The sequence below is a fragment of the Triturus cristatus genome, chromosome 1_1 (assembly GCF_964204655.1).
Source record: "Triturus cristatus chromosome 1_1, aTriCri1.1, whole genome shotgun sequence".
NCBI lineage: Eukaryota > Metazoa > Chordata > Amphibia > Caudata > Salamandridae > Triturus > Triturus cristatus.
Window position 1 is genome coordinate 330,876,019 of NC_140579.1, and position 21,309 is coordinate 330,897,327.

Here is a 21,309-nt window from a genome sequence, read left to right on the forward strand (position 1 = left end):
ATTGCGCATGCTGCCCCACCTCACCTCCCCGCAGCACTCCTTCTAGGAGTCGCTACTGGTTGCCAGTTCATCACGCTCAAAAAGAAAAGAAAATTATTGTAGCGATTTATGGTTTGTAGCATAAACTATGGAATAAACCCTTTGCCTGCAATGGAGAGCCATTGCAGTGCTTAAAGTGGGATGAAAAAACTGATGGATCTATCAAATTAATTAGTACTATAAAACTATTTGCATTTGCATAGTATGCAGCCCCACTGGTATTTTTGGGATTCTGTCTTTGCATCCAGATATATAATAGAGTAAGTAACATTACATATACAACAAGCCAGGGGTGTCAGCTTTGTCAATGGTCTGCATTTCCGTTGGCTATATCTGAGGGTCAATGTGAGTGGTCCTTTTCAAATAAATTGTTTCCTTTTAAGTCTTTTCTCTATGCAGGAGGCTAGTTATCAAAGGGTGGATTTGTAAAGGTTAGTTTAAATAAGCCATCTTTTGTTTTTTCCCGTGTTTAAAGCAGGATATCCAAATAAAGCCCCTGCATTTCTTTCAAAACTTTTTTTTTCTGCACAACTTGTTTTTAGAAACATTGGCGTTTAACAACATATATGTTCCCATACCTTGATTACACACTTGAAGCATTTCTTCCTGCAAAACAGTTGTCGTGTAAAAATGTATGACATTATTCAATTCAATTTATTGCATAATTAATAAAAATTATTACAATCCACATTTAATATAAAAACAATTATAAAACTTGCGTTCATAAATTACTTATTTCGTCTTGTTTTTTTTTTTTTTTAAAACCATGTCACAAAGTCCCCGGAAGAATATACTTATAGTTTTTGAGTTCTTAGTCTAACACGTTTTAAGATGTAGTCACGTGGTAGAACGTCCGGCCTTAATCACTGTGTTCCTCTTTATTTGTAGTGTAGGGCTGCTCATTTGCCCGGGAGTAGTTTTTTAGCTTCTGTCATAAATTTGAGGCCCCGGCAAGCAAAAATGGGAGAGGAGCCACTCAACCAAGTTATTATTGCTTGCCGGCATGTTTTTATGTTCAAATTGAGACAAATAGCACGTAGGTATTTCCTTCTCAATGTCATTAGCGCTGGGCACACGCAAAACAGGTGAATTAGAGTTTCGTTATGGTATCCACATAGTCTACATTGGAGACTTTCGTTCTGATGTTTCCACGACGGTCTTAGATCTTTTGAATAATGCAGACCCAGTCTATAGTCGATGAAGATTTTTTTTAAGTGTTGACTAAAGTGAGTTGCTAAATAGGTCTACTGTTTCTGATAAGAGTAGGAAGAAATTACGGTCCAAGCATGGCGTCGAGTAGCCAATATTGTTTTGTCCTCTAGTAGAGATTTCCTTTTTGCCACTCTGTTGGCTATTTTACAGAAAGAAGTATGTTCAATTTCTTTGTTCCAAGTTTCTAGGAGATCTAGTTCGTGCAAGCAGGAGTTCAAGTAGGTTGCCCAAGAGTTTCCGGTAGACTCTCTGTCTTGGGTGCTTATCTCTTGCCAACAAACGTGGTCCATGGACTTGGATTGGGCTAGCCGAAGTTTGTGACACCATTTTACAAACCTTGACATTGAACGTAGGTGTTGATTTTGTAAACCAAATTCGAGACGGATTTGAGCCGCAGATGCTGATTTAGGCAGATTGAACACAGATTTGTAGATTTTGTTCTGTAATTCGTTTAAGATTTTTTAAAAATGTATGGTATATATGTTAGGCAATTTAATGCTCTTGGACCAAGTCCATGCTATATAAACTGCCAGAAAAAAAAGAAAACAGCATAACGTGACCTTAGCGTGCCCTGGCAGGGGCATATGTCCTTTTGTGCAACAACAGCTTGTAACACCATCGTTGCCTTGATTGTAGAAATATACAAGTGCATGAAGGGCAGAAACCTTCCCTAGTAGAGGACAATGAAAGTTAATGTCATTTGTAGTGAACACGGTAATAATGTACTCCGCGTTATATTAGAAAGTGCCTTGCTGTTCTGCACAGTGTGTTCCACTGTTAAGAGTTACACTTTCCTACAGCAATGCGCATTACCTACTCGCCTGTCTTCCCATCCCATTCCTCAACAGTGATCATCTTGTCTACTCCCCAGAAACTCTATACCTAGTAGAGTTTTAACATTTCCCCCAATATGGCGCCACCTAGCTTGTGAGCATAAAGGGGGAAATGCGGCAACGTAACATCCTGTTTGTTTTTTTCTGACTTCGTCAGCTTTCCTTGCCTGGCAGAGCAGATGGTCGGGTAAGTGTTTTTTTTTTTTTTTACTCGCGGGCTACTTTGGCAGCCACTTTTATGCATTGCATGTTCCTTTGACTTGTGTTTTCATGGCCTGCTATTGTGGCCATTTCTTCACTCTGCGTTGCACTGCTTGCTTCGGTGGCACATGTGCTACCATTGGGACGTTTCTTTATTTTTGCTTGCACATGCCTGGCTTCAGGGGGTGTGTCCGCTTGCTTACTTACTTTGTGCTGTGGCTGTCGACCTGCCCTAGCGGCCGCTTCTCGCCCCTGGTGCCTTTGCGCCCTGCTTTAGCGGGCGCGGGCCCTCTGCTCCAGGACTGCAGTGCCGTGCATCCTTTGTTCCGTTTTGGTGCCTTCCCTATGGTGTTTCCCTTCTGCATTACGCCAGAGGTCTGGTGCCTTGGGACTTTGTTTTCTTTTTAACCAGGTCAGTTGGGTTCTGACCTCTGTGTGTTTACTTGGCAGCTCCTGAACTGGTCTGTTCTCTGTTACGCTACCATGGACCAAGGTGCTTCTTGCTCTGCTGCCCCTAGTATGGATGCCCTGAGCTTCATTATAAATGAGGCTGTTGCTGCTGCTTTCCGGGCTCAGGAGACGGAAGGCCCTTCTGCTAAGGTGCCTCGTGGTGGTCTGAGTCAACCTGGTCCCTTGGCTGATGATGTGGGCCCTGAAGAGGAGGATTGTATGCGTGGTAGTATTGTCCATGGGCGGAGCTCTCTGATTTGTTTGGACATGTCAGGGGCAATTTGGGTTGCACTCCTTCTGTGTTGGATGTCCTGGGGGATGACATTTCTACTCAGTATCACCAGCCTGATCCTGAATCTTTGCCCTTGCACAGCGCAGTGTGCAAGGTACTTATCCATGAGTGGAAGGATGTTGAGAAGTCCATTTTCCCTCGTTTTTTGAGTAAGCGTTATCCGTTGGAGGGGTTTTCTGCTGAATTACCTAGTCAGTCAAGATTGACAATTTGATGGCTGGCCTTTCCACGCAGGGCTTGATTCTGTCAGATGATTCCCTTCCTTCTGACGCTGTTGATAAGCGGGTGGAAGGGGCCGTGAAGCATTCTTACGCCGCTACCAACGATCACTTCAAAATGGTGACTTTGCTCTCAATCCTGCATCTGGTGCGTCCGGGGTGCTTCTTTCCCTCCCTGTACCTGATGGACACCTATCTACACATGCCTATGCACCCTGAGGATCAGTAGTTTCTCCATTTTGCTGTCAACTCCCAGCACTTTCAGTTCCGGGTGCTTCCTTTGGCCTTTCATCGGCACCAAGGGTTTTCACGAATCTCTTGGCCCCTCTGGTGGGTATTCTCCCTTCCAGGGGTCTTCAGTTTGTTTCCTACCTTGATGATTGGTTGATTGTTTTTCCTTCTTTCTCTCAGGCTCAGAAGGATGTGGGCCAGGTCTGTCATCTTCTGGAGTCCTATGGTTTCCTCATCAATCACAGGTATCCCTCCCTGCTGCCCTTCCAGACTCTGAAGTTCCTTGGGGCTCTCTTCCGTATGGATCTGCGGATGGTTTTCCTCTCCCAGGAGAGGCAATTGACTTTGTTCCAGCACCGTTCATGGGTTCTGTCTCAGTCCCAGGTGTCTGCCCATCTCTGGTTGTGGAGTCAAGGGGAGATGGCTTCAACTCTGCATCTCCTTTCTTATAGCCCGTCTCCATTTGTATCCCCTCCTGCATCACGTTCTGGCCCACTGGGATCCTGCCTCTCAGGACTACGACGCTCTTATTCCTGTTACACTGGGGATTCATGCTGCTCTTCAATGGTGGTTGTCCCCTCAGTCTCCTTCCCGGGGTTTCGACCTTCTTCCTCCTCAGGCTGTGGTAGTGTTGTCAACCAATGCCAGTGCTGTGGTTAGGGGTGCGGTTCTAGGTATTTCCAAGGCTCAGGGTGGGTGGTCTCTGTTCGAGGCTCTCCAGTCATCGAACTGGAAAGAATTGAGGGTGGTTTAGTTGGCCCTTTTGTGGTTTGCTCCTCTCCTTCTGAGCCGTGCAGTGTCTTTTCAGACCGACAACCAGGTTGTTCGTGCTTATGTGAATCAGCAGGAGGGCATGTGGCAGTCTCTGTTTCCCCTCTCCAGGAGGATCGATCTTTAGGTCGAGCAGAATCTCCTTTCTCTGACAGCTGTCAATCTTCCGGGAAAGGAGAATGGGCCTGCAGACTCTCTGAGCAGGGTGTTTCCTTCCTCGGTGACCATGTGTCTGTCCCCTCTCTGTTCAATCAGATTCTCTTCCGGTTCGGCCTTCCTTGGCTGGATCTTTTTGCTTCGGAGGATTCAGCCCTTATTCCTCATTTTTGCAGCCTCCTTCCTTCTCGGCTGGACTGGGCGATCAATGCTTTCTCAGTTCCATGGTCCCTGACACTCCTGTTTGCCTTCCCGCCTGTTAGACCTGGCACCTTGGCGTGAGTCTCCCTTCCACTTTTTGTCGCTGTGCCTCATGTGTTTTGCTGGTGTTGGCTGCTCAGAGCATGGTGCCACTGCCAACCAGTGCCACAGTGCAAGTGCTCCCTATTTAAAATGTATATGTTGGTTGGATTCCATGATTGGCTTATTTGGTTTACTGTCAGACGCCAGTAAAGTGCACCAGGAGAGCCCAGGGCTTGTAAATACAAATGCTGCTGGTGGGCTCGCAGCACTGGTTGTGCCACCCACAGACGCGGCCTGGTAAAATGTGTCTTAGGTCTGCCATTGCAGAACCTGCATGCAGTCTGGTACTGTCATGCTGACTGGCAAGTGCACCCACTTGCCAGTCCCTAAACCTTCCCTTAACTTCACGTTAGTCACCCCTAAGGTAGGCCCATGGGCAGGGTACATTGTAAGCATAAGGTAGGGCAAGCCCTGATGTGTGTGGCATGTCCTAATAGTGAATTACAGCCATTTTCATTTTTCACTATTGTAAGGCTACCCTGTTCTCATAGGCCAGAATTGGCTGTTAAGATTATTACACCCTATGATCCTAACAGGCCCAGGGAACATGGTAGAAAATCGAATTTAGTATGCCTGAACTCAGAATAATAAGGTACATCTTTTAGTAAGGTTTATTTTAATATTCTGCGTTTGCAAATGCCACTTTTAGAAAGTTCGAAAGTAACTGGAGCTGAATGCTCTAGACAGGGACTGCACTACCTTTGTGGACTCAAAAATGAGAATGTAACAAAGTTATCAAAACAATTGAAATATTATAGGTGCCTTAAAACAGTTAACAATCCTATGGCAAGTGCGTACAACAAATTTGTCCAAGAAAAGCATACAAATGTGAAAGAAACGAGGATCAGGCTTCTGTTTGATGAAGTGTTGTTTAATCACACTCCTTTCGGAATCCAAATATAAAGTTCATAGAAAAGTGATCCAAAACAAATAAGAAATCGTATGACAAAGCTCAATTTTCCCAATGCATTTCGGGTGAATTAATCACCCTTCTTCAGGGGATATCTGCAAGCGAAATAAAATACATATTGGTGAATAATAATTTCTAGTCTCTCTAACTACTACTGGTGAGGTGGCTTGCACATTCAACTTTCCGTTCCCTCTTTGAGGATTTTAAATGGCCTGGTGGCGTTGAGCCCTCCCATTCTCTACTAGGTTAACAGTTCAGATATATTATTCACCAATATGTGCTGGGCTGGCCGTGGTGATATCGTGTCAGCTGAGAAAATGGTATTGTTTCCTAAAAGCAACGTGTTGAAACAGGAGTTTAGAAGAAAGCTCATGTATCTCTGTGCTCGCGGTGTGAAGTATCACTGAAGAGTCTAGAAATAGGGTGGTCACCTGATGATAATGTCCCGCTCGCCGCGCTCATGAATCCAAGAGTGAAAAAGTGAATGGTGCAAACGCTACTGATTAAATGCGTACTACAACCGGACCACGTTAGCGTGGAGCCGTGCCGTACCGTGAACACGGAAAACGGACTGTGAAGAATGTTATCGAGGCAAATGGGCGGCCATGTTGACTTGGGAAGATATGGCAGAAAAAATCACAATAATCATGAAAAGGAAAAAACAGTAGTGTGAGATAGAATGAACAGAAGAAATAATGGAACAGAGAATGTGACCCAATCGCCAAAAGTGCTCACGGGCTAAGTTATTCCTGAAATGGTGGTTATAAAGATGTGACTTCCTGCCTATGTACATGCTTAGAATAAGAGATCTCATTTCGTGGTAATACAATGTCCTGTCTATTTCCATTCTGTGTTGGAAATTGCATCGAGACCTTAATGTGAATGTCAATAAGTTAAGGATATTTAACTCATTTCTATGCACATATAGCACTTTGAATATCGGAGATACATCGAAAACATGCACATGTTATCATATCGTCAAAGCGTGAAAATGTGAACTGAACAGTAATGCAACCACGTTAACACTCTGTGGTTCGTTGTTGTCTTCACACTAATATCACAGTGGTAACAAAGCTGAATTTAAAAAGAACCTGAATATAATAAACATAATGTAACCATCCTGTCAAGGAACATAAACAATACTGTAGAGATTGTAATAGTACAATATACACTGTGACTGTGATGGTGAACAAATATTTGTGAGAGAAATACAATAAGTCAATGGAAAATGCATGAAACAGAATGAGTTGACTGCTCTGTTGCTAAGGTGGTCAGCCCCGACTTCCCTTTCCTCTAGAATGATGGGAGAATTGCTAAAGAAAACATGCAAATTCGATTTTGTCATTGAGTCCCTTGGGGCTCAAGGTGTTAAGATACCGAATCCAAAAGGATTCCCTTTGAATGATGAACTTAGTCATGTCACGGTCATTGTGAGATTTTATGACTTCAATTACACTGAACCTCAATTGGGCAATCGTGTGATGTGAGTCGCTCCAATTGCTTGCTAGTGGTGAATTCATAGATCTGGTGCGGATACGACTCTTGTGTTCCGTGATGCGGGTACGAAGAGATCTTTCACTTTTACCAACATAATACAAGCCACAGGGGCATCGTATTATATATATCACGTTTGAGGTGTTACAGTTGACTGTGAAATCAAATTTTACTGGTTTTCCCGACCAGGGATGAGCTATAGATGCACCAATAATAACATTGTTACAGTGGGAGCAATTATAACATCTAGTCATGCCCTTTGGTATCTGGTTGTCAGTGGACTCGCGTTTCTTTAGAAGTTCTTTCAAGTTGTTGGAACGTTTGTAAGCAAAGATCGGAGGATCTTTAAACAAGTTCCCAAAGTCTGGTTCTGATTGTAATACATCCCATCTGTTAAGTATGGTTTTTTTGATGGAAGGTGAGAGGGTAGAGAACTTAGACACAAAAACCTCTCTGGTTTGTGTGGGTTTTATTTTTTTGTCAAGTAATGTGGATCTAGGGACCTGATTTAGTCGTTCAACCGATGATTCAATGAGTGTCGATGGATATCCACGTGCCAAGAACTGTTCTTTCGTATCTGTAGTCTACTTATTTCACAGGGTGATCCACAGTCTTTGCTCTCTTGTATCCGACTGCTCCCTTTTCTCGTATTCTTTAATAGTCTCTCTAACTACTACTGGTGAGGTGGCTTGCACATTCAACTTTCCGTTCCCTCTTTGAGGATTTTAAATGGCCTGGTGGCGTTGAGCCCTCCCATTCTCTACTAGGTTAACAGTTCTGATATATTATTCACCAATATGTATTTTATTTCGCTTGCAGATATCCCCTGAAGAGGGTGATTAATTCACCCGAAATGCATTGGGAAAATTGAGCTTTGTCATACGATTTCTTATTTGTTTTGGATCACTTTTCTATGAACTTTATATTTGGATTCCGAAAGGAGTGTGATTAAACAACACTTCATCAAACAGAAGCCTGATCCTCGTTTCTTTCACATTTGTATGCTTTTCTTGGACAAATTTGTTGTACGCACTTGCCATAGGATTGTTAACTGTTTTAAGGCACCTATAATATTTCAATTGTTTTGATAACTTTGTTACATTCTCATTTTTGAGTCCACAAAGGTAGTGCAGTCCCTGTCTAGAGCATTCAGCTCCAGTTACTTTCGCACTTTGTATTCAGGTGGAGGTGGAACCACCTCAGGGTCAGCACACCAAGTTTAAAAATCATTATCGAATACACTATTAACTGGTTTACTTAGTCAAATTTGAGTGCACGCCAGCTGTTTCATTTTCCTGATCTCAATTACTTTTAGAAAGTTGGCATTTGCTTGCCTAACCATTTCAGCCCGCCTCTGCGCTGATGTGTATCTGCTGTCTGGCTTGTGTGAGTGACAGGGCTGGGGGATCCCAGAGGGGCAGGTCTAGGTAGCCTGGTGGTGAATAGAAAGATTGACCTATAGATGGGTGGGAAGAGTACACCTGGACTCTGAATATAGCTGTGCTCTGCCACCACAATGCTGGCTCCACCCCCTGTGGAGCGTCTGATGACTCTGCCCTGCACCCTGAAAGAAGAGGCCTGCATTGCGTCAACAAAGTGCTCCAGAACTGGACTGAACTAGACAAGGGCCCCCCTGGCCTGGGAGAACAAAAGATTTGTGGTATAAATGTAGGAGCCTTGCTCCTAAGAAACCAGATCCTATCCTGCCAAGAAGAAACCTCTGTCCGACGAGGAGGAACCGGGAAAGCTGCATGGAGGAGTACTTTCCCTGACCTGGGGGATTGGCCTGCAGTGGTTGCCTTGCTGCTGAAGAAGAGGAAGAAAAGACCCAAGAAACTTTTATTTGACTTGTGCTAAAAGATCTCCAAGGGCTTGTGAACGAGCTTGCCCCCTGAACAAAGTCCCAGGACCAGTGGACTTCACCGCCGTGAGAGAGCGCTGGAAAACGGACTGTTTTCCCTGTGATCTTGAAGAGACTTGCTGTGTACGCCCCGCCGATCGAAGCGTAATCCCCCTTGAAGTCTGCACCCGCTGTCCGGCCCAAACAAAGTGACTAAGGCCCTACGAGCCGTAGCTCGCACCGCAAAGGAAGGTACCATCCGGCCTGAGCAACGTGACTATCTGGCCCCCTACAAGCCGTAGCTCGCACCGTAACGGAAGGACTGCAACCTGTATTGCTTCTATCCCCCTACGAACTGTACTGCCAGCGTACGCTCCTTCGCCATCTTTCGGGATGGTTGCGGCACGTGTGGTGGTCGCGAACGTCTCCCCTGTGTGGAGCGTACGGTTGTTTGTATCCAGCGCTTCGACATAAGATTGCCGATCTCACGGTACGGCACGAACGCCGCGACGAGCTGTAAGCACTGTATCTACGCACCGTCGCCTGAGCCATGCACACCCAAGGTCTAACGTACCGTAGTACACAACGCCCAGGAGGACAACGTGACGACCTCACCCAAGACAAAGTACTGTGCCTGTTCGCACCGTAGGGTGTACGCTCCAGTCCGGAGCACCTACAGTGCGTGTAAGACCCGTTCCCCAAGCCTCCTTTTAACACGTGTGAAGTGCAACGAGGGAACGAAGCGCACAGAACCCTGACGCTACGCTAAAGTAAAGAACTCTTTTGCTACCAAGTATTGTGGGCCAGTTAAACGCTATCTGGTCTTGGGCTAAACCGGAATCTATATATAAAGTACTATTTTTGCATATATCCCAGTGTGGAGTCCATTTGTGGGGTTGTCGCTGACTTACTGTGTGTTTGTTCACAAATGCTCAACCATTACGCCTGAGATAACGCCTTGTCTGCTCACGCCAAGCTACCTAGAGGGTGAGCAGGGGTTATTGTTAGAGTGTACACCCCCTTACCCTGACTAGAGGAAAGGTTCCCTGCTTGACTCAAGCACCTACCTGTGCCAACCAGAGAACCCGGATTCTAACACCACCCTTTGCCTTGATCCCCCGGGTCCTCAAGAAGATTCGGTTGGATCGGACAGAGGTTCTTCTGGTTGTGCTGGAGTGGTCAGGGCGGGCTTGGTTTCCCCTTCTTCTGGCCTTGTCGGTGTGCCCCCATTGGCAGTTTCCCATGTCCATCTACCACTGTATGCTCCTCTTCTCTGCATGTCCTCTCTGTGTCGCCTTCGGCTGGGGGTTTAGCACTTGAGAGGTTAGGTTTGTTAGAGCAGGGTTGTTCTCACGAGGTGGCCCAGAGCATCCAATTGTCTTGTAGGCCTTCCACCCTGAGTTATCATGACCGTCATTGGAAGCACTTTTCCTTCTGGTGCCTGGGGAAGGGTCTACCTCCTCCTGTGCTGCTGTGCGAGCGCTGGAATTTTTGCGTGATGAGGTTGTGCTGGGGATGGCTGTCTCCACTCTCCATGCTCAGTGGGCTGTCATTCTTGCCTTTAGGGGTTCTTCTGTGTCTCCCCTTTGGTGGCTCGGCTTCTGTGGAGTTTTTTGCTTCAGCGTCCTGTTTCACGCTCCCCTGTCCTGGCCTGGGTTCTCCCCCTGGTTCTGCAGGCCTTAACTGGGCCCCCTTTTGAGCCTTTGCTCGCTGTGGACCTTAAGTTCCTTTCGGCTAAGGTTCTTTTTTTGGTGGCTGTTTCTTCTGGGCGGCAGGTTGGTGAGCTTGGTGCTTTGATGGCTTTCCCCCCCTTTTTGAGCTTTTGCTCTGACAAGGTGATTTTTTTGTCCTAGTCAGTTTTTTTCTGCCCAAGGTTTTGTCTTCTTTCCACTGTCAGGAGGATATTGTCCTCACTGTTTTTTTCCCAGACCCCTCCTCCCCGGAGGAAGTGGTTCCGCATTCTTTAGATGTGTTAAGGGCTCTCCGCATCAATCTAGATCAAACAAGAGCTTTTGGGTAGGTTTATTCCTTGTTTGTTATGTACGTGCTCTCTGGGAAGGGCTTCTTCCTTTCTTATCCACCTTAACTCATTGGGTGAAGTGTGCTGTTATTTTGGCTTATGAGTCTGCTCACTGTCCTCTCCCTTCTTTTGTCCAGGGTAGGTCCACCCCGGGTGTCTCCTCCTCCTTCTGGGCCATGTTTAAAGGTGCCTCCTTGCATTACATTTGTTATGCTACCACGTGGGCCTCTCCCCATCCCTTTGTTTCCCATTACTGTCTTCAGTTAGGGATGGCGGCCTTGGCTGCCTTTGGCGCTCATGTTTTGTCTGCTGTACATGGTTTGTGATTTGTACTGTTTTCCTTGTGATTAAATGGACTTGATTGGCAGCATTTCCTGCTCTTTTTTCAATCACTGTGTGCTTGGGTATGGGCTCACTGTTAAGGAATTGGACAGGAAGATGGACGAAGAGGTAATGGCCAGTTACTCACCGGTAATCTTCATTACTTCAAGTCCTGGTCTTCCAGTTCCATTCCTGAGCCCTTCCCTCCCTCCCTGTGTTTTTCTTTTTTCTGGTGATTGTTTTGCTTTATGGGTTTCTTTGGTATTCTCAGGATGTTATGTTGACGCACTTCCCCCTTTATACTCACCAGCTAGCCTTCTAGGTATAGGGTTTCTTCTGGAGAGCAGACAAGCTGCTCACTGTTAAGGAATGGAACGGGAAGACCAGGACTCAGAGGAATAAAGATTACCGGTGAGCAACCGGGCATTATTTCTTCAAGCAGCGGAATCGGAGCAGACATTCCAGTGAAAACAAGAGTCATGCAAAATGGAGGTTTCTGCTCAGATGGTGCTGGTAAAAATGAAGAGCCCAATAGGGACCTGTTGGAGCACTGGCAGGACCTGGCCACCTTAAAGCCCTGCGCCTCCGTGATATTTATTTGTGGCTTGTTTGTTAAAAATAGTATCTTCAAGGCATGTGGCAATGCTATGAAACTACAAAAATACAGTTACAAGAGCTTTAAATAAAAACATAAATTAATATTATTATGGTGTTCATGCTGTTAAACATGAACATGTGCGCAGAGTCAGAAGGAGGAGACCAGAAAGAAAGTACGCAAGTAAACTGAATGTTTCTGCTGGGTGAGGACTAGACTTGCAGAGAAGACTACAGCCTTGTGCAGCCTATATCCCAGGTTTTCCCATCTCACTTGCAGTCCTTCTTAGTCCCATCTATGATCTCACTAAAGGCAGGCTTGCTGCCAATGTGATATAATAGAGAACTACTATTTCCATTTTAACAACTTTGAAGCAGTGTTTTAGTCAACATAGCATTGGGCGCTGTCAGAAGTATGCTCCTCCAACAGAAAAACAGCTTTTTAAATGACAGGCAGCGTGTTGTTCCAATTCCAATTTCTTTGAGAAACTGCTCAGATCAATGAAGCAGCAGCAGTGAAGGGGCACATGCTGAACGATGGAAAAGTCACAAACTGAAAAAAAAACCTGAGCCAGTAATGTGTCGAGATAACAGAACAAGACAACAAACGTTTCAAGATCCACGAGAGAGCGTGCCTCCACTCACCCTGCCTAAACCTGGCTAATGAAGGTCAGACGCTGCGCAGCTTGACACATAGCGCGCCTATTTAACTAATTTAAATTCTTAACTTGCGTCATCCTTACCTTTCTTTTTTTTCACCTTCTAGTCTTTGTCAGCTGTCCCTGTTCCACCACAGCTTTTGCAATTTAAGCGGAGGGACTTGCCTCACATATCGCTGCCACTTTCACCGAAAGTGAGTGCCTAGTCGGTCAGCATGCCATTCGCTGCCGCCTCTTCTCACCCTCCCTTCCCCTTTTCCGTTCTCTCCGCTATCTCCTTCCCCACTCACACCCTCCTGTCCTCACCTGTTTATCCTCATTTCTGTCCATATCAATGGCAATTCTACGCTATTCGAGCAAAGAACTCATAGCATTAAACATGGCCAGTCCCCCTGAGAGGAGCACAACACCCTCCCTGCCAGTATGTCCTTCCAAAGAAGAGGCAGGAAATGTTCTAATTGAACCGCTCCCCCACCCCAAACGATGCCCGATCAACTCCGCAGGCTGTAATTTGACCGACCAACCTAAACCATTAACAGGGTTATATTGTAACGCCCGTTCAATTCCAATACATTCTCTGGAAATATAGAGCTTGCTAGGCTGGCACACACACGCCCCCTGGGGAATCTGAGCTGCCCAAGGGAGAAGGGGTCTCGCCTAGCGCCAGCAACACACGGGCCAGAAGGTCTCGCCCAGGGGAATCTGAACTGCCCAAGGGAGAAGAGGTCTCGCATCGCGCCAGCCGCACACGTGCCAGAGGGTCTCGCCCAGCGTGAGGGCGCACGAGAGAGGGAGGTCCAACCTTGCGCAGGCCACGCACGCGCAACATGGCGACAATCCCGCCAATAGAGCCGTTCTCCGTCGAGGGGTCCCCATCGACAGTAGCAGCCCGGTGGAGAGACTGGGAGGACAGAGTGCGCATCTTCTTCGAGGCCACGAAGGTCCACAGAGATCAAAAGCGTGCAATGATAATTCACCTAGTTGGAAAAGAAATTCACAACATAGTGAAGACGCTCGCGGAAGCCACCCCCAAGACGCACACGACGCTCATAGCAGCTCTCAACGAATACTTTGAGCCAATGGCAAACCGCGACTATGAACGCTTCATATTTCGCCAAGCGCGCCAATCGCCGGAGGAGTCGCTCGACAAATTCTACGCTCGTCTAAAGAACTTAGCGGCCACCTGTGGGTTTCGAGACGAGACGGAGGAGATAAGAGGCCAGATAATACAAGGGTGTGCGTCCGCCAAGCTCAGGGAGAGAATCTTGGAGGAATCCGGTAAGCCCCTGGCGGACATCCTGACGATGGGCCGAACGAAGGAGCTGTCCAAGGCGCGCGCTGCGCACATGGAGGCGGCACTGCAAGTGCCAGTGAAGGTCGAGCCGGTCAATGCCGTGGCAGTCAAGCCGAAACAGAGGTGGCCCCGACGAAAGCCAGCCCCGGCTGCTCAAGAACAGCAAAAGTCCTGTGGATATTGCGGTGGCTCACCCCACGCCCCGTCGGAGTGCCCAGCAAGGGGGACCAAATGCAGAGGGTGTGGACGCTTCAACCACTTTGAGAAAGTGTGCCGATCGAAGGGCTTCCGAAAGCCCCGCCAGGCCGTGCACACGGTCGAGGAAGGAGGTCCGGGAGCCAGTGATATGGACGACGATGAAGAGGAGGAAAAAGTCATACACCGGGTGCACATGATAGGCACGGCGGCCCGCCGGACTAGGAGACTGCCGCAATGCAGCATCCGAGTAGGGTCAGAGGAAGTTACAACAGTGGTAGACACAGGAGCCAGCATCAACATCATGGCTGCCGCCATGCACAAGTCCATGCGTCCACAGCCCCCACTACAGCCCTCGACTATCACAGTGTTCGCCTATGGACAGGAAGAGCCGTTAAAGGTACGAGGAAAGTTCAGAACGGTGTTGTCCCATGGGACAAGGTCCATCACGTCGAATGTCTACGTCACCGAAGACGGGCAAGGCATGCTCCTGGGCTGTCGAGCGGCGGAAGATCTGGGAGTGGTAACCTTCGCGTTTGGGGTACACCAAGAGTCAGTACACCACACTCTGGAGGAGTTCGAGGAAATCTTTCAAGGGATAGGCAAGTTCCGGGGGAAAGAAGTTCACCTACATATCGATCCCACGGTCCAGCCGATAGCACTCCGGCATCGCCGCATAGCATTCCACCTCAGGCCACTGGTGGAAGCGGAATTGAAGAAGCTTGAGGCAGCGGGGATCATTGAGAAAGTGTCCGGACCGACCCCGTGGGTGTCGCCAATTGTCGTGGCGAAGAAACCCAAGCAGCCAGGCGCTGTCCGTATATGTGTGGACATGAGGCTCCCGAACGTTGCCATCAAAAGGGAGCGACACATCACCCCGACCATCGATGACATCGTTGGGGAAATGGCCGGAGCCAAGTGGTTCTCAAAGCTGGACCTACGCTCGGGATATCACCAGCTAGTTCTAGATGAAGCATCCCGGAACATAACCACGTTCTCCACCCATGTAGGTCTGAGGCGTTACACGAGGCTGAGCTTCGGGGTATCGAGCACTGCGGAGGTATTCCAGAATGTAATACAAGAGCTGATCGCTGGAATCCCCGGGGCGCTCAACGTCAGCGATGACATCATGATACACGCCACAACGGTAGCAGAACACAACGAGAGGCTGGTGCAGGTGCTACGACGAATACGAGACGCAGGCCTCACGCTACATCGGGAGAAGTGTGAATTCCTGTGCCGGAAGATCCAGTTCTTCGGCTACATCTTCTCAGCTGATGGCGTCAACCCCGATCCGGACAAGGTCAAGGATATCAAGGAGGCAGCCGCTCCTGCAAACGTCACGGAGGTGAGGAGTTTTCTAGGAATGGTGAATTACTGTGGCAGGTTCATCAAGGATCTAGCGAACCTCACAGCGCCACTGAGAGAACTCACAAAAGAATCAACCCCCTGGACATGGAACAGTGACCAGAGTAGAGCATTTGAAGAAGTCAAACACGCACTCTCAGAAGCCACGACGCTGGCCTTCTTCGATCCGGCCAAGCTGACACAGATTGCCGTCGATGCCGGTCCAGTCGGGCTGGGTGCAGTCCTGCTGCAGCGGAAGACGGATGCCGAAGAATGGGCCCCGGTGGCCTTCGCCAGCCGGTCACTCACGGAGACGGAGCAGAGATACTCCCAAATAGAAAAGGAGGCGATCACCATTCATTGGGGGTGTCGGCACTTCCACTTGTACGTCTATGGCAAACCCTTTGTTGTTACCACCGACCATAAGCCATTGGTCTCCCTGTTCGCAGGCACCTCAACGAAGCCGCCGCCAAGGATAGAGAAGTGGATGTTGCAACTGCAGGACTACAACTGCAAGATTGAGTATCAGCCGGGGGCGCGGAACCCGGCAGACTACCTATCTCGCCACCCCCGCACAGCAACTCCAAGAGAAATAAAAGAGGCGGCAGAAACAGAAGAGTACGTCCGGTGCATCACGGCGCGGTCATGCCCCCGGCCAGTGTCCATGGCCAGCCTGTCCCAGGCAACCAGTGAAGACGAGTGCCTACAAAGAGCGAGATTGGCGGTCCGAGATAACAGCTGGACCCGCGCCCGAGAGGAGTGGAAGAGCCTGACGCCTCAGGCGAGACAGATAATGGAGAGCTTGTACCACGTGAGGACAGAACTGACGGAAGACGAGACTGGATGCCTGCTGAGAGGCCACCGGCTGGTCATACCGATGTCCCTCACCCAGAGAGTGGTGGATCTAGCCCATATCGGTCACCAGGGCATGGTCAAGACTAAGTCACGGCTCCGAACCAAAGTATGGTTCCCTCTCATGGACGAAATTGTGGAGGCTACCGTTCGAGAGTGCCAGGCGTGTCAGCTAACCGGTGAAATGCCCCGGCCGGCCCCTGTGGTGATGGAGCCTCGCCCGAGGAGGCCCTGGTCAAAGATCAGCGTCGATTTCGGCAGCCTGCCAGACGGACGGCACACCTTGGTGGCCATAGATGACCACTCCAAGTATCCGGAGGTTGAGATGCTGACTGTTCTGAGTGCTCAGGAAGTAATCCCGAAGATCGAGAAAATCATGGCAACCCATGGCATTGTTAAAGAGATCAGAACCGATAATGGATCACCGTTTCAGAGCCAAGACTTCGCGGTGTACCTACAGGCTCTCGGGATTCACCACCGGCGAATCACCCCCCGATGGCCTCAAGCGAACGGAGAAGCAGAACGCTTCATGAGGACCCTCAACAAAGTGATACGGATCGCCCACGAAAAGAACCAGTCTGTAGAACTTGCCATTTTCACATTCCTCCGTAGCTATCGCCAAACGCCCCATTCCATTACGGGAGTGGCTCCCGCGCACTTGTTAATGGGGCGAGTTGTCACTGATTCAATTCCACATCACCCAGAATGGCAGCCCGAAACTCCCAATGACAGTGCCATTTATGCGCAGCGACGTGGAGCGTTTGCCCAAGCCGACGCCCGCCGGAGGGTGGTGTCCTCACCAATAGCCCCAGGTGACCATGTACTAATTCGTAATCGGGTGCCAGGGGGCAAATTTCGTCTGAACTTCGAACCTCAGCCCTGGATGGTGGAGAAAGTCCGAGGCACGTGCGTGACAGCTCGGAAGGGTGCTGAAAGAATAACGAGGAACGTCTCATTCTTCAAGAAAATTCCCGTGCCCTCTGGAGGGGATGAACGACGCCAGGACAGGGTCATGAGGGACAGGCCACGAGAGGAAGGACTCTCAGAACCCGAGGGCCAGGCGGGTGTGAGAGTAGAGCCCACAGGTCAAGGACATGACACTACGCAGCACCGGCCGGAGTCTTTGTTGCCTGGAGTAGCGGGCGTGCCCGAGGCTGAAGAGAACGACGCAGCAGATGACTCTGGGAGCGGAGGTCAGGATGCTGCTGTGGAACGTGGCGGAGTGCGATATGACCTGAGGCCGCACCCCGCGCCTTCTTGCCGGTTACGAGACTACGTAAAGTAAGACTGTTTAAGTTTTATTGTTGGAACTGTAAGCTGCAGAGTGACGGACACTCTGAAACCGTTTGTCCATGCCTGGGGGTTGTATCAGGTGTGTTTTGTTTTGTGTGTTGGGGAGGAATGTAGTGTCGCGATACTAGTCCCTGACGTGATACGCGATGGTGTTCACGTCAGGGCACGTTCGTTGTACGTAGAGTAATAAATATGACGTCACGCAGAACCGTCGGCAGAAGCGCCACGGCTGCGGAGACGGCAAGCAAGCACCACCAGTGTCCCGAGTCGTTATTGAGCCCCACGTGTTAGGCCTGTACTAAGAGCCCATGTGCTAAGGCCCCCCAGCGACACAACAGACTCCGAGAAACCTGACTTCTTCTTCGTCATGGAAACTTGGCTCCATGAGTCTGCACTTCCCGACACTGCAATAGCATTCCCCCCGGACTATCAGCTGATCAGACTTGACAGGAACAATAAGAGAGGTGGCGGCCTAGCAATTGCATTCAGGGCCCGTTCTAAGATTAGCATACTGGAAACCTTCCTCTTGGAATGGGGAGAAATCTGTATTTTTAGAATGGAGAACTCTACCACGGGGACCTGGAGAGGTGCCTTAGTCTATCGGCCCCCCCGGCGCTAAAACTAATTTTACCAACCACCTGATAGAGACCATTGCACCTCATGTACAAGCGGACGACAATTTTCTTCTAATCAGTGATTTCAATTTTCATGCCAAACTCCTATCTGACACCAATACCAGCCTATTGATTTCCAGCCTAAATACTCTGGGTCTTCCTCAATTGGTAACCGGTCCCACCCATTCAGCAGGTCAGACTCTCGACCTCATGTTTACCAAAAATCCTCATATAAAAGTTGAGCCCAAATCCCAGTCCTTTGGTCAGATCATCATCTATTAAAATTCTCTTTACAGCACATTCCTACTCATAGCAACCACTGCGGAGAAAAGAAATGGAGCAGGCTCTGTAAGAAAGTTAGCTTAGCTACTTTCTCTCCCCATTTCAGCACCCCGCTCTATACTAACACTCACAACATAAATTCCGCAGTTGAAACCTTTGAGAAGGCAATCATCCAGGCCCTTGACATTATAGCCCCCAGGACTAAAGTCAAACACAACCATAAAATGTCACCCTGGTTTACTGCAGACTTAAAATCTGCCAAACTGGTGAGTAGGAAAGCTGAACGAAAATGGATGAATTCTTGAAGCACCAAGGACAGACAGGCATATAAATCTATACATAGAGGTTATCTTGACAATATCATAGGAGCTAAAAAAAAATTACATAGCCAACAGAATAAATAAGTCCGCCAACTCACACAAAGAACTCTAAAAAATATTAAAGGAATTCACCAGTCCTTCATCCTGCCAGTCCGAAAAGCCTGCCTCACAAGATTAGTCGGACACTCGTCCACCTTCTTTGAGGAAAAGCTCAACATCATCCACAGTCTGTTTCCTAACCAGACAGGTGAAAATCTGCACCACTTGTCTGACTGCGATCACACATCCACTTCAATTTTTTTAAATGAACTCACAGAATGCACACAAGAGGATGTCAGCACTGCCCTCTCTAAGGTTAAATCAGGCTCCCCTGCCGACCCAGTCTCAGCTCACATTCTTTAATTATTGGACCAGTTCTTTTTAAAGGCCTTCCTAACCTCTTCAATTTATCCTTATGTCATGCAACGGTTCCCACAAAATGGAAAGCAGCTATGGTTACGCCTATTTTAAAAAAGCCCACCTTGGACCCCAAGGAACCAAACAACTACCGGCCCATCTCCCTTCTCGCTTTTTGGGGAAAGTCCTGGAGTCCCTAATAAATAGGCAACTCTCAACACTCCTGGAGTGGAGAGTAACAAATTGTTGGACTCTTCCAATCTGGGTTTTGGGTGGCTCACAGCACGGACTCTTCACTGATAGAGGTAGTTGACAACATTAGACTTACCCTGGGCATCGGACAGTCAGCCATGCTGCTCCTACTCGATCTATTGGCCGCCTTTGACACTTCTCCCACAGGACTCTAGTGAATCGTCAGTGGGAGTTGGGAGTCAGGGGTACTGCCTTGAACTGGCTCAGGAGCTACCAAACTGATCTTTCTTCGACGGTATACATTGGTACCATCGTTTCTCGCAGCCAAGTGATAGACAAGGGAGTTTCCCAGGGTTCCATTGTAAGTCCCACGCTTTTCAACCTACACGTGGCACCCCTAGCTAGAATAATCAAATCGCATGGTTTCGACACCGTTTCGTACGCAGACGACACGCAACTACTGATCGCTCTCGGCCCAGATTTAACGGACACCAAAGTCTGATTCATGAACTGCATGACCAACATTAATGTTTGCAAGCAAACTAATTATCTGAAACTCAATGGCAGTAAGACGGAGATCATTCTTTTTGGCAAAGCCCAAGCTCTATGGTCCAGCAATTGGTGGCCTCCCAATCTCAGCCCCTGTCTTTCTAACACACTGGTGGTCCGTAACCTTGGGGTGATGATCGATAACAACTTGTCCATGAAAGACCATGTTAATCATGTGACGGGCATCTGCTCGCAAGATATTCCAATGGATTCCAGTTGTAGCCAGGATGCCGCTGGTCCAAGGCCTAATCATCAGCCCGCTTGATTACGGAAATACCCTAATGGCTTCCATCAATGGCTTCCATCAATGAAGAGCGTCTTACCAAACTCTTGTATTAAATCTACGTTCATGGTCCCCGTTGGCACCAAGTCTGAGAGCTGTCCACTGGCTTCCCGTCAGGAAATACATCCATTTTAAGATCAATTGCCTGGCCCACAAAACCATCTACAGGAATGGGCCATGCTACCTTGCCAAAAAACTCATCTGGCATCAACCTACCAGAACCCTTAGGTCCTCAACCAAATACCTTCTCACCCCCTTTAAGATTTGCACTCCCAGGAATGGCAGATGATCCTTCTCATACCTCGCCCTCACTCTGTGGAATTCGTTCCCATTGCAGCTACGCAAGGAAACCGACCACAGACAGTTTTGGAGAAATCTACACACCTGGCTCTTCTGATCTTTCTTCTTCCTGCCCGCTTCCTCTTACCTTCTCGCCCCAAGGTTTTGGCCAGCGCTTTGAAACCCACGGGTGATATGTTCACTCAATAAAATCCTATGACTATGACTCAACATGTACAGCAGTGTTAACCAGTGAAAAGGTACTCCCTAAATGAGTACCTAAAATTGTCACTGTGTAAGAACATAAGTAAGTGGCCGGTGCTCTTGGGGAGGGTTTAACGCAGAAAGAGGCATGATGTATTCATGCCATGGACGAATGGGGCTTAAAAATTGAAGATGACAATTGTAACTGAAAATGGGAAGCCTAAAAGGCAGACTGAAACCCATGTAGTAGATACAGCAGTCTCAGTTTGAGCCAGCACATTCAAGGTGTCTAGATCCGAGAGCTAAAAAAGGAGATGTTGTGCTTATTGACCACTTTTTATGTTAATGGTCCTTTCAAACTGACATCCATTCCATAACTGTGCAATCGATTTAGAATGTAAATCTCCAGACCTGTAAATTAAATGCTACTAGTGGGCTTGCAACTCTGATTGTGCCACCCACATGAGTAGCCCTGTAAGCAGGTCTCAGACCTGAAACTGCAGTGTCTGTGATTGAAGTTTTAAACTACCATGTCGACCTGGCAAGTGCACCCACTTGCCAGGCCCCAAACCTTCCTTTTCCTACATTTAAGGCACCCCTAAGGTAGGTGCAAGGTATCCCGATGGGCAGGGTTCAATGTATGTGAAAGGTAGGGCATGAGTGTG